The 11,793-nt window shown below is 44.8% G+C and overlaps 1 non-coding gene across 1 annotated transcript; it reads left to right on the forward strand.

Moving 5' to 3' along the window:
• The first annotated feature begins 8,656 nt into the window (after positions 1-8,656).
• Trnal-caa (transfer RNA leucine (anticodon CAA)) lies at positions 8,657-8,731 on the forward strand. The gene has a single exon. It is a non-coding gene; the product is annotated as a tRNA-Leu (tRNA).
• The last annotated feature ends 3,062 nt before the right edge of the window (positions 8,732-11,793 follow it).

The following is an 11,793-nucleotide window of genomic DNA, read 5'->3' on the forward strand; positions in this document are numbered from 1 at the left end:
CTGCAATATTGCTAATGAGAGAGTGCATTGCCCCGGGGCTACGCGGTTATCAGCTTTGTTAATGGGGGAGCATGAGTTGCTGATAGAGCAACTAAGTGATCGCTGGGACCCTCGAGACAGTACAGGCGTTTAGCTAGCAATGGGACAACCGACTGTTTTTAACAACCGATTGGTCGGTCAATCGCTTTTTCATTTAGTCGGTTTTTTCAATAGAATGAAACAACTGAATGAAACTAATCTCTGCAGCCACTTCAACTGTATGAATGTCTTCATCTTACTCACCGGGTTTAAGTTGTTTCACTCAGTGCGAGACTACCGACTGTAATAAGTCTCCGTCGTTTGCGGACGTTGTGTGTTTCTCTTTTTCTCACTGACCAGGTTTGAAAGGTTTCATTTAATGTGAGACAACCGACTGACACTAGCCTCCGGATATGAGTAGTTTTATTTACACGCGTTTTCAGCCTTTTTGGTTATAAATGAACCACGACATTCTTACACTCAAATGAAGTATCTTATTTCAAGGAGATGTGGATAAATCTCTTATTCCTAAAAATTAAGTATTTTCAAAACGTATGTATTTACTTACTTAAATACGAATTTTCGTACTTGTGGCATTAAATATAAAATTTTTACTGGTTTTAAAAGTTTACCTTGTGGTGCAGTATTGTAAATTTACGTATATATAAATGAAAAATCATTTTAGTATTTTTTCATTACGACGGTTTCTTGTCCGCTTGTTCGGTACAAATTTTGAAATTGTTTTGAAGCTAACTTCCCAGTAAGGTAGACGAAACTTTCAACGAAGCTCAGAACTGGCTGATATTGGAATACGACCTGTCTTTTGAGCCTGGTGTGTGGCGGAAGAAACTTTGTGTTTCGGTTTGTCTGTCTGTTCGCTACAAATTTTCCAACTGGTTTTAAACCAACTTCTCGATAATCTAAAGACATGAAACTGTCATATTAGCACAGAACTGGATAACACTGCAATTTTTCCATCTGGTTTTAAACCAAGTTCCCGATAATATAAAGACATGAAACTGTCATCTTAGCTCAAAACTGGATAACACTGCAATATTAACTCGCCTTATTTTCTGTTATGTGGTGGAGAGTGTTGTGGTTGGCAGGAGAGCCAACACTGAGTTACTAAAGGAGGCCGAAATGCACGCGTTTTAGCTCACGCAGGCTGGCGTGAGGTCTGGAACATGACAAGGGAATTAGAATTGAGAAAAACGGACGTAGCTGGTGGAATACTTAACTTTAATCCATTAATGACGAACGTCGTTCTTGACGGTACATGATTTACAATATCAATAGAAACTGATCATGGCGCTTTGCTCGGTCGTAGCAAATAAGGTAGCTGAAGGCTATGCTAACTATCGTCTCGGCAAATGAGAGCGTAATTTGTCAGTGAACCATCGCTAGCAAAGTCGGCTGTGCAACTGGCGTTCGGTCTGCAATCACTGATAGTGGCGACACGCGGGTCCGACATATACTAACGGACCGCGGCCGATTTAAAGGCTACCACCTAGCAAGTGTGGTGTCTGGCGGTGACACCGCATTCTTCCCCCGCAAATCGGCGGACGGTTGTGGCATAAGTCTTCCGCTCCCCGCGGGGAGGACCCCATGTTGACGTATGCGACGAGGTGGGGAGCCTAACAACAGGCGAGGCTGTGCCACCCGCACCCTGCCATTCGGACCGCGGGGAGCTAGGAAATGCCTGAAAACCTGCTCCAGGGTGCACGCCAACATGCGGTGTATGCGCCCGTAGAGAGACAGGAGGGGGCGAAGGGTCGACCTCCATCGGGCCGGGGCATCCGACGGGCGAAGACGACATGACGTCCGGAGCGGGCAACAGTTTCATGTCGGAGGACAACTGGTCACGGGAAGCGATCGGCGGCGCGAGACCCAGGGAGGCGCCCGGCGGTTGCAGCGACGCGTCCACTGCGGGCGCCGCCGGCGGGAGAACAGGAGGCTGCAGCGGCGGTGGCGGCGGCGCGTCGCCATGGAACAAAATGGAAGACAGCGTCGGTAACACCTGGGGCTGAGGCGAGCCAGTAGATGGGTCCCCGGGGCGCTGACCGGACGGCACCGTCGCTGAAAGCAGACGGCGAGCGGCAGATCCTGTGCGACGATAGAGGCGCAGCTGATTGAGATGCCGACGCACCTCACCAGAGGCCCCCAAAACCAGATACATAGCGCGGCCGAGGCAGCGAAGTATGCGCCCTTCGAGCGAACGCCGTGAACCTCAATAGTGGCGATAGGAGACAACGTCGCCTGGAGCAAAAGCAGGTGTCTGCCACTGTACAGGAACCTGATGCGGCGGATGGAGCAAATACATCAAGGTTCGATGATGACGACCGTGGAGCAACTCAGCCGGCGAGCGACCATCTCGGGGCTGAGAGCGATACGAGGACAGAAAGAGCAATAACGCGTCCTCTCGAGAATGCGACTCTTTCAACTTTAACATCTGTGACTTGAAAGTCCTAACCAATCGTTCAGCGGCACCGTTTGACTGTGGCGAAAACGGCGAGGACGTCAGATGTTGAATACCATTGGCTTTGCAGAATGCCTGAAATTCTGGGGACATGAATTGTGGGCCATTGTAGGAAACAATAGTTTGTGGAAGACCTTCAATGCAAAAGATAGCGGATAACGCTTGGATGGTGGCAGATGACGTCGTGGAAGACATCCGGACAACAAAAGGAAAATTACTGAATTAATCTACCACAACCAACCATCGAGCATTCCAGAATGGACCAGCAAAATCCACGTGTAAGCGTTGTCAAAGGGAAGTGGCTTTTGGCCATGCAAAGAATTTCCGCGGTGGTGCTGATTGTTGGTCGGCACACACCATGCAAGAAGAGCACATAATCGTAATCGCGGCAACGATTCCGAACCAAGTATAGTGCTGACGAGCAAGTTGTTTCATTCTCACTATACCCAAATGTCCTTGGTGGAGAAGCTGTAAGACAGAGGACTGTAACGAACGTGGCACCACGACCCTGGACTGATCATTATCAGAACTCAACAGCAAAACACCACGTCGTACAAAAAGTCTCTCCTTGTGAGCAAAAAATCGGCGAACCAACGGGTCCCCGATCCGTCACTTTGACAAGGGCCATTGCGTAGCAACAAAACGCAGAACGGGAGCAAGGACAGGGTCGGCGGCTGTGGCTGTAGCTACACGACGAAAATCAATCGGAAACGATTCGACCACGTCATCGGTTTCCGCATCAATGAACATGCAAGCAAGTTCGGTGGAATCGAATGCCCTATCCTCAGCAACAGGCAAGCGAGTCAACGCATTGGCGTTTCGGTGCTCAGCCGTGGACCGAAACAAGATATCGTCGCGGTTCTGCGAGAGGAAAATAGACCAGCGAATGAATTTCTGCGCTGTACGTGGAGGTACAGGCTTGGTCGGATGAAAAAGCGATGTCAAAGGTTTGTGGTCTGTGATTATGGTAAAGTGACGACCATACAAGAAATCATGAAACTTTGTAACACCAAATACGAGAGCCAATGCTTCTTTGTCGATCTGTGAATAATTTCTTTGCGCAGACGAGAGCAATTTGGACGCAAAGGCAATAGGGCGATCGTGCGATCCATCTTTGTGCGCAAGCACAGCACCGATCCCGAAATCCGATGCATCCACCATCAACAAGAGGGGCTTCTGGGGATCGAATGGCGTAAGGCAAGTATTGGAAAGCAACGCCGATTTCAACTGGCGAAAGGCGCGGTCGCATTCCGTCGTTCAGACGAACGGAACACCTTTACGGCATAAGCGATGAAGCGGAGCTGAAATGGAAGACGCGTGTGGTATATAACGGCGATAATAATTAATTTTTCCCATCACAGTCTGTAGCAGCATCAAATTCTGCGGCGACGGCAAGTCTTGTATAGCACGGAGGTGCACGGGACTGGGATGTATGAATTGGGCATTGAGTATATGTCCCAAGTATGGCAAATCACACATTTGTCCTTCCGCAAGCAAAGACCATTTTGTCGCAAGACCTGAAATAATGTTCTGAGATTGGCCAAATGTTCTTCTTCCGTCTTTCCAGAGATCACAATATCGTCCAGATAATTTGCTACTGTAGGGACCGACGCACAAACAGTTTGTAGATATTGCTGAAACAATGCAGGGGCGGATGCACACCCGAATGGCAGTCGTTTGAATTGATACAACCCAAGATGCGTGTTAACCACCAAAACGCGCTGGGATTCTTTGTCCACCGGTATTTGCAAGTACGCATTTGCGAGGTCCAACGTCGAAAAATATTTACCCGGGCACAGTTTGTCAAAAAGATCTTCCGGGCGGGGTAAAGGAAAAGTTGCAATCACTAGTTGTGGATTCACTGTTGCCTTGAAGTCCACACAAAGTCTCAATTTGCCTGAAGGTTTTGGCCAAATTTCTAAGGGTGATGCCCAGAGAGAAGCCTGCACGCGTTCAATTACACCTTGTGATTCCAAATCGTGTAATGATTTTACGACCTCATTACGCAATGCGTGGGGAACATTGCGCGCTCTGAAATATTTCGGTTGCGCGTTTACTTTCAGTTCCAAATGTGCTTTATAGTTCTTAGCGCAACCGAGGCCCGGTGCAAAAATGTCCGCAAATTCTTCACATAAACGTGAAACACTGTCTGAAGGCACAGTCTGGTTCACTGATAGGACCTGATTTAATATAGACAAGTTAAACAACTGAAATAAATCGAAACCAAACAAGTTCACTGCAGAAGAAGAACGAAGGACGTAAAATGACACAAGTTTTGTTTGTCCTTTGTATGTTGCAAGAAGGCTGCACTGTCCTAACACAGGGATCTTTTGTCCTGAATAGCTAGTTAAATTTTGCGACACGCAACGGAGGTGTGCCCAGCAGTTTGTAAGTGTCTTAATTGATCAGTGAAACTGCAGCTCCGGTATCGAGCTGGAATGGTATCATGTTGCCGTTAATGTCCAAGTCTACAAAAAGTTTATTGTCCTGCTGACGACAAGAGCGACTGTCTCGTGCAACGTGAACTGACACTGGCACATAAATCACTTGCGACTTGATGGGAGTTCCGACGATGTCGACGCACACTATGTTTGGGACGAACACAGTCAGAGAGAGTGGAATGAACTACATGAATTTCCATGGGCGAAGTTTCGCGAGCCTGAGTATCCTTGGTTCGATTCCGATTCCGGCGCGAAGCAAAGGGCCTGGAACGGTTTTGAGCTTCCGATCTGAGCTTTATCTGGAAAACATTCTGAACATGTCCTTTTTACTTACAATAAAAGCAAATAGCATGGCGTGACGGGCAGTTCTCACGCGAATGTTTAGTAGCACACCGCGGGCGTGATTTGATCACTGCATTTGCTTGCCAGCGCGGCACACGTGGCTGAGAGCCTGGCGGCAGCGGCGCGGCCGGGCGCGAGGGATGTTTACTGCTCCGTGCAGCTCGCACGGCGGGCCGGTTAACCTGACACACGGCTGGCGAAGTTTCAAAGGATTCCTGAGCAAAGTCAGGTGTGTTCTGCCGATCCAAAATGTCCATCACTTGTTGAAGGGAGGGATTGACTAGTTTCAAAATCTGTTCCCTTATACGAACATCAGAAACGTTCTGTGCAATTGCATCACGTACCATAGTATCTGAATAAGGGAGTCCACATTGACACTCAAAAGCACAATCCCTAGTCAGGCCTTGCAAGGTTGCAACCCACTCCCGATTAGTCTGACCTGCTGTACGTTTTGTACGAAAGAAGGTATACCGTTTGGCAACTACATTGACTGAGTCTTTGAAATATGCATCTAATGCACACGCGTCGCGTCGGGGAAATAATGTGACTATCACATAGTACGTATTCACGCCGACGGACGAAAGGAGAAAAGGCAGCCGCTCGTTACCTTGAATTCTGTAGGCGGCGAGATGGAATCCAAATTGGCGAGATCACTCCGTCCAGCTTTCCAGTGCAGCATCAAAAGGACGAAAAGTGGTGCAACTGCGTGTTGTGGCTGCGTTAGCGGTGGAGCGGCGGCTGCCGCATCGTTTTGCATTACACGTTGACCCTGGACGAGCTGTCCAAGGGCATCCAGTAATGCCTGCGTCTGCTGATTCTGTAAGCGATAAAATTCGGCAGTAAATCTGGAGATTGTGGCGAAGCCATTATACAAGGAAATCAGGGCAATATCGATAAGAACGCGGTTTTGCCTCGTCGCCAATGTTGTGGTTGGCAGGAGAGCCAACACCGTGTTACTAAAGGAGGCCGAAATGCACGCGTTTTAGCTCACGCAGGCTGGCGTGAGGTCTGGAACATGACAAAGAATTGAGAAAAACGGACGTAGCTGGTGGAATACTTAACTTTAATCCATTAATGACGAACGTCGCTCTTGACGGTACATGATTGACAATATCAATAGTTCTGAATATGGCGCCTTGCTACGTCGTAGCAAATAACGTAGCTGAAGGCTATGCTAACTATCGTCTCGGCAAATGAGAGCGTAGAAGTCAGTGAACCATTGCTAGAAAGGTCGGCTGTACAACTGGGGCGAATGCTAGAGTCTCTCTATGCCTGTCGTGTGGCGGCACTCGGTCTGCAGTCACTGATAGTGGCGACACGCGGGTCCGACGTATACTAACGGACCGCGGCCGATTTAAAGGCTACCACCTAAGCAAGTGTGGTGTCTGGCGGTGACACCACAGAGAGTACGTTCTTGTTTTCCTATTCCAGTTGCAAGTGTTCCGCTAAGCTGCCGTGTGAGCTCGATTCCCTCTCATTTTTACTTTCGGAGTCTTTTGGTGAGATATACGAGGGAGGAGGTAATACACTGGTTGAAGCAGTTGAAGAGAATCAGAGTTGTCTCAGTTGAAGAGAAAATGAAATAAACGTGAAATTTACCACATCTCTCCGTTAGAATCTAATAATCTCATCAAAATGTTTGAAATCAATTCAAAAATTACACACACGCAAGACTAAAACACAGAAAATAAAATAATTTTCTAAAAATAAAAAAACTTTTTAAGGCGGTCTAAAAGATGTTAGATAATGTGTGCTAGTTCTGTATATATTCCTAACGCATTACAGTAGCCTTGAAAATATGTGCTTGTGAATTTTTAGTAGCTATGACAACGCTTGCAAAATTTAAAAAGAGGAACGTAGGGTGCCAGCAGTAAATAATAGTGAGGACTGTAGAGAGTAACGTTCTCTGAGAAAAAAATGACAGGAGACTTTACATGATTTGCAATACAGTTGTTAGCGACCTAGGTGAACTATTCATGCATCAGTTACCTGCTCCATGCGTCTCACGTTTTTCGTTTTAACTTTTACAAGCGTTGTCATAGCCATTAAAAATTCACAAGCACAAATTTTCGAGGCTCTCTGTATGGTGTTAGGAATGTGTATGGGGTAAGGAGAAATTATTTAATGCATTTTAGTTCGTTTTAAAAACTGATTACATTAAAAAGCTTTCTACTTAAATAACTATTTTAACTTAAATTTATTGAAGTTCCATCTCTCTCTTCCTGCTGGTTAGCACCTAGCATCGATTATCCTTTTTCGGTAAGTAACGTGAACATAAACCACATACGATACAAATTGTTTTGTAATTGATGAGTAGATCAGTTCCATTTTCACCATATCAGCACGCTGGTACTGAAAGGGTGCTTTCCCAAATAAGTAGTCTAATGTATGGAGCAGTGACAGAAAACAGTTTATTGTAGAAACTACGAAAGCAATGTTAATCTGACTAGAGTGACTTATTATGAAACTTGACTTGAATTTCACATGCTTTTGAAGGATACAAACATACTGAAGAAAATTTACAGCGCTCGTAAATACTTCCGTCTGCTCGAGTCTTTACACTTAGAAAGTATTTATAAAATATAAATTAATATATCTTTTGTAACAAACTGAGTTGATAGTTTAACATTTATTACATTTAAGACTCTTTTGCCAACATTAAAATTTTTAATGCGTCCTGAATTTTTGTTTATAAAATATGGTCGCCTTAACATACTGAACTCTGTTCAGCGGCTAATGCAACCTTAGGCTTGTACGACCATTATGCCGAACACAGCATCTTTCTACCTCTCCCCATTTCTGAAATATATGCGGTCAAAGTTATAAAGACCATTTGGGAACAAAAATGGTTCAAATGGCTCTAAGCACTATGGGACTTGAGATCTGATGTCATCAGTCCCCTAGACTTATAACTGCTTGAACCTAACTAACCTAAGGAAATCACACACATCCATGGCCGAGGCAGGATTCGAACCTGCGACCGTAGCAGCCACGTGGTTCCGGACTGAAGCGCCTAGGACCGCTTATTTTTATAAAAACATTTATAAAAAAACAAGGTTACACATTCCTAATGTTGGCAGTTCATGCTGTAGCGTGGGCTACAGCTTAGATGGCCACAAGTTTCCTGGCGATTTCTGCGTAAGTGAATCATTCAAAGAGGTACTATAATTCAAGCAATATACTACATATGGCGGAGGTTACGTCAAAACCTGCTTACTACCCTGGCAATAAGACTTATGAAACTTCCTGGCAGATTAAAACTGTGTGCCGGACCGAGACTCGAACTCGGGACCTTTGCCTTTCGCGGGCAAGTGCTCTACCAACTGAGCTACCCAAGCACGACTCACGCCCTCAAGCTGTGAGGACGGGGCGTGAGTTGTGCTTGGGTAGCTCAGTTGGTAGAGCACTTGCCCGCAAAAGGCAAAGGTCCCGAGTTCGAGTCTCGGTCCAGCACACAGTTTTAATTTGCCAGAAAGTTTCATATCAGCGCACACTCCGCTGTAGAGTGAAAATTTCATTCTCGTAATAAGACTTATGTTTGCTTCTAAGATGCGAACACGAAAACTTTTATCTCCTCCTCCCCCATCCCCCCTCTCCCACGACTTCCCCAGTGTAGCATATCAGATCTGTCGCTCGACCACGGAATGTTGTGTGTGGAAGATCATGAAACTTCAGGTCTGTAGTTGTTGGACCGTTGCCACATGTTGCCAAGGTTGTTTCGAGTACGCTGCGGAAGTTTCGCTGAGAAGCCATTATATTCGTACATCCTCTATACAGTCCCGATGTCTGCCTACTTAGCTGGATGGTAGTGTGCTTGCCTACAATGCAGTGGGCCCAGGTTCCGTTCCAGTCCGCGTTTGAGACTTTCTCCGCTCGTGGACGGGGTGTTCTGTTGTCTTCATCATAATCATCTGTCATCACCGACACGAAAGTCGCCCATTGTGGCGTTACCTGAAATAAGACTTGCAACTCAGTGCTCGAACGGCTCCGAATGGATCCTCTCGGCTATCAATGCCACACTATCATTTCATTTACAGTCCCGTGTGATTTTCATATATTTGGAGGCCTGAAATAAGGCAGTCTTGGGCGTCCATTTGCTTCTGAGGAAGCGGTGCACACGTTGGTAGAACCACGGTTCTACAGGCAACCGTAAACGTTTCTCGATGAATGTATTGCCCGTCTTCTTACACAGTGGGATAAGTATATTAACACTTACGTCGAATACTTTTCAAATAATAAACGTTTATTTTTTTCTATCTGTCTCCTTTCGCATTTGATTGCCACTATGACATTCTGAAAATAAATCAGATCAAGAAAGAATCTATCAATGGGGCAGCATTACAGCCTGAAACCGATATGTCTCTGAAGCCGACGACAGTGACAATGATATTAGACGACAGTATTGCACCCGACTCTCCGTAACTATCCGCTCCCATTATCACAACGATGTTGTAACTATGAGTGGGATTCATTGTAATCGATAACCATCCCGCTCCTACGTGAGAACTAACACATCACATTTCTAATACATGCGGCTCGCGTATACTCTTAGAAGGTACACGGAAGGTACCGACAGAACGGATAGATGAACACTGTTCAGAGCAGACAGTGCGTCTCCACGGATCGGTTTCCGAAGGCAGCTGGTTTGAAGCTGTCCTGCTCCTATCTCACAGTACACTACATCTACATCTGTAACGCCAAGCCACATTACAGTGTCTGACGGAAAGTGCTTCGTGTATCTCTGTGACCTCCGCCTTTCCTGTTCCAGTCGCGAATGTTTTGTGGGAAGTACGATTGCTGTTAGGCCTCCACATGAGTTCGAATCTCTCTAACTATACCTTCATTGTCGTTTCGTGAGACATACGTGGGTGGAAGCAATGTATTGACTGAATCTTCTACGAGGGCGCGCTCTCGAAATTTTAACAGTAAACAATAAGGTGATGCAGAACGCCTCGCTTCCAGTATCTGGAGTTGGCTGAGTATCTCCGTGACACTTTCGCGCTCATAAAATGAACCTGTAATGAAACGCGCTGCTCTTCTTTGGGTCTTCTCTATTTCCTCTCTTAATCCTTTCTGGTACGAATCCCAGGCTCATCAGAAATATTCAAGTGCTGATCTAACGGCGGTTCTCCAAGCTATCATAAATTGGGGTGAATAGAAACATTGAGGTGTATAGAAACATAACTTCCAAACAAGTTCTATACTGTTGTGTCGGAAGACAAATGGAAATATCATACGAAGAATTTTTTATCTAGGTTGGTAGTGAACCTATCTAACATGGAAATTACGAATTTAAAAGTTGGCGATTCTGTTGTTTGATGTTATGTTCAGTCTACCACAAATATCGGATGTGGTGCCGAATTCGCTTACTTCGCACTTTAGCTATAAATACCAACCTAAATAGTGTTAACTTAAACACACGGTAAGGAATTTTTCAATTCCGTTTCATTATCCAGAACTTCAGTTCAAAAGTACGCTTTAGTCTGAATTGTGTTTCGGCTAACTGAAAATGTAGGGATGTGGTTCCGCAATTTGTGGGGTGCATAGAAATAGTAATAATCAGTATTTCTTCAGACGAACAATAAGGATTTGACGGAAATGAAGAAACACCTATCGCTGTTCTCAACCTTCTTTCTTTGAGCAAACAAGGCTGATTAAACACGTCTACTTTAACAATTGAGGGGTAATTTTTTAGTAAATGAGATGTTGTTTGAAGTACGTCGAAGAAACCAGTATGATCAATTTAATGCCACAACAAATTACACAAAACTTTTTTTTGGGAAATAGAATAAAAAACGACAATTCAGGCAATATGTTTAGTTTTAGTTTACGATAAGACTTTTTTCCCTAGGTCTAAAATAAATTGTAACGTGACGCCGTTCACCACAAATAATAATAAACAAGAAAAAGGCAATAAGATTAACGCAGCTGTTCCTATTCACCTCTCTGTGTGGCATGAATAGAAACTCCAAGTTCTTATTTTTTATAATATAAGAGTATGGACTAAGTTCCAAATGTGATTAAAAGTTTAAAGTAAGGCACAAGACCTATAATCCCATATAATTTTCATTTTCATATTTCTTTTTAAAATTACCATTTTTTTCTTTTAAATTTGGGAACGGTTTCTATTCACCTCATTTTATGGTATCTCCTTGCATCTGTGACTAAATTCTTGACCATTCATCAACTGAATCTCAGTCTGTCATCTGACTCATCTGTGATTAGTTCCGTGTAGTCGTCCCACTTCAGATCCCTCCATGCACACACTTCTCGACGTTCAATGGATGTGACTGCTTCTCGTGACTGTTCAGAAATCGTGTCATCATACAATATTGGTCCATTCTATTTATATGCTTGTCACTAGGAGCTTAATTTGGAGATAAATACATATATTTCCGTAGAATATAATCAAATACTAACGACACACCCCAGCTCAGGACGGGTAGCTCTAAATATCTATGGCCAAACGACGTATTTATAATATGTATAGACATACAAAAATCTTCCACGAGTACC

Source organism: Schistocerca gregaria, chromosome 6 (assembly GCF_023897955.1).
Source record: "Schistocerca gregaria isolate iqSchGreg1 chromosome 6, iqSchGreg1.2, whole genome shotgun sequence".
NCBI classification, from domain to species: Eukaryota; Metazoa; Arthropoda; class Insecta; order Orthoptera; family Acrididae; genus Schistocerca; species Schistocerca gregaria.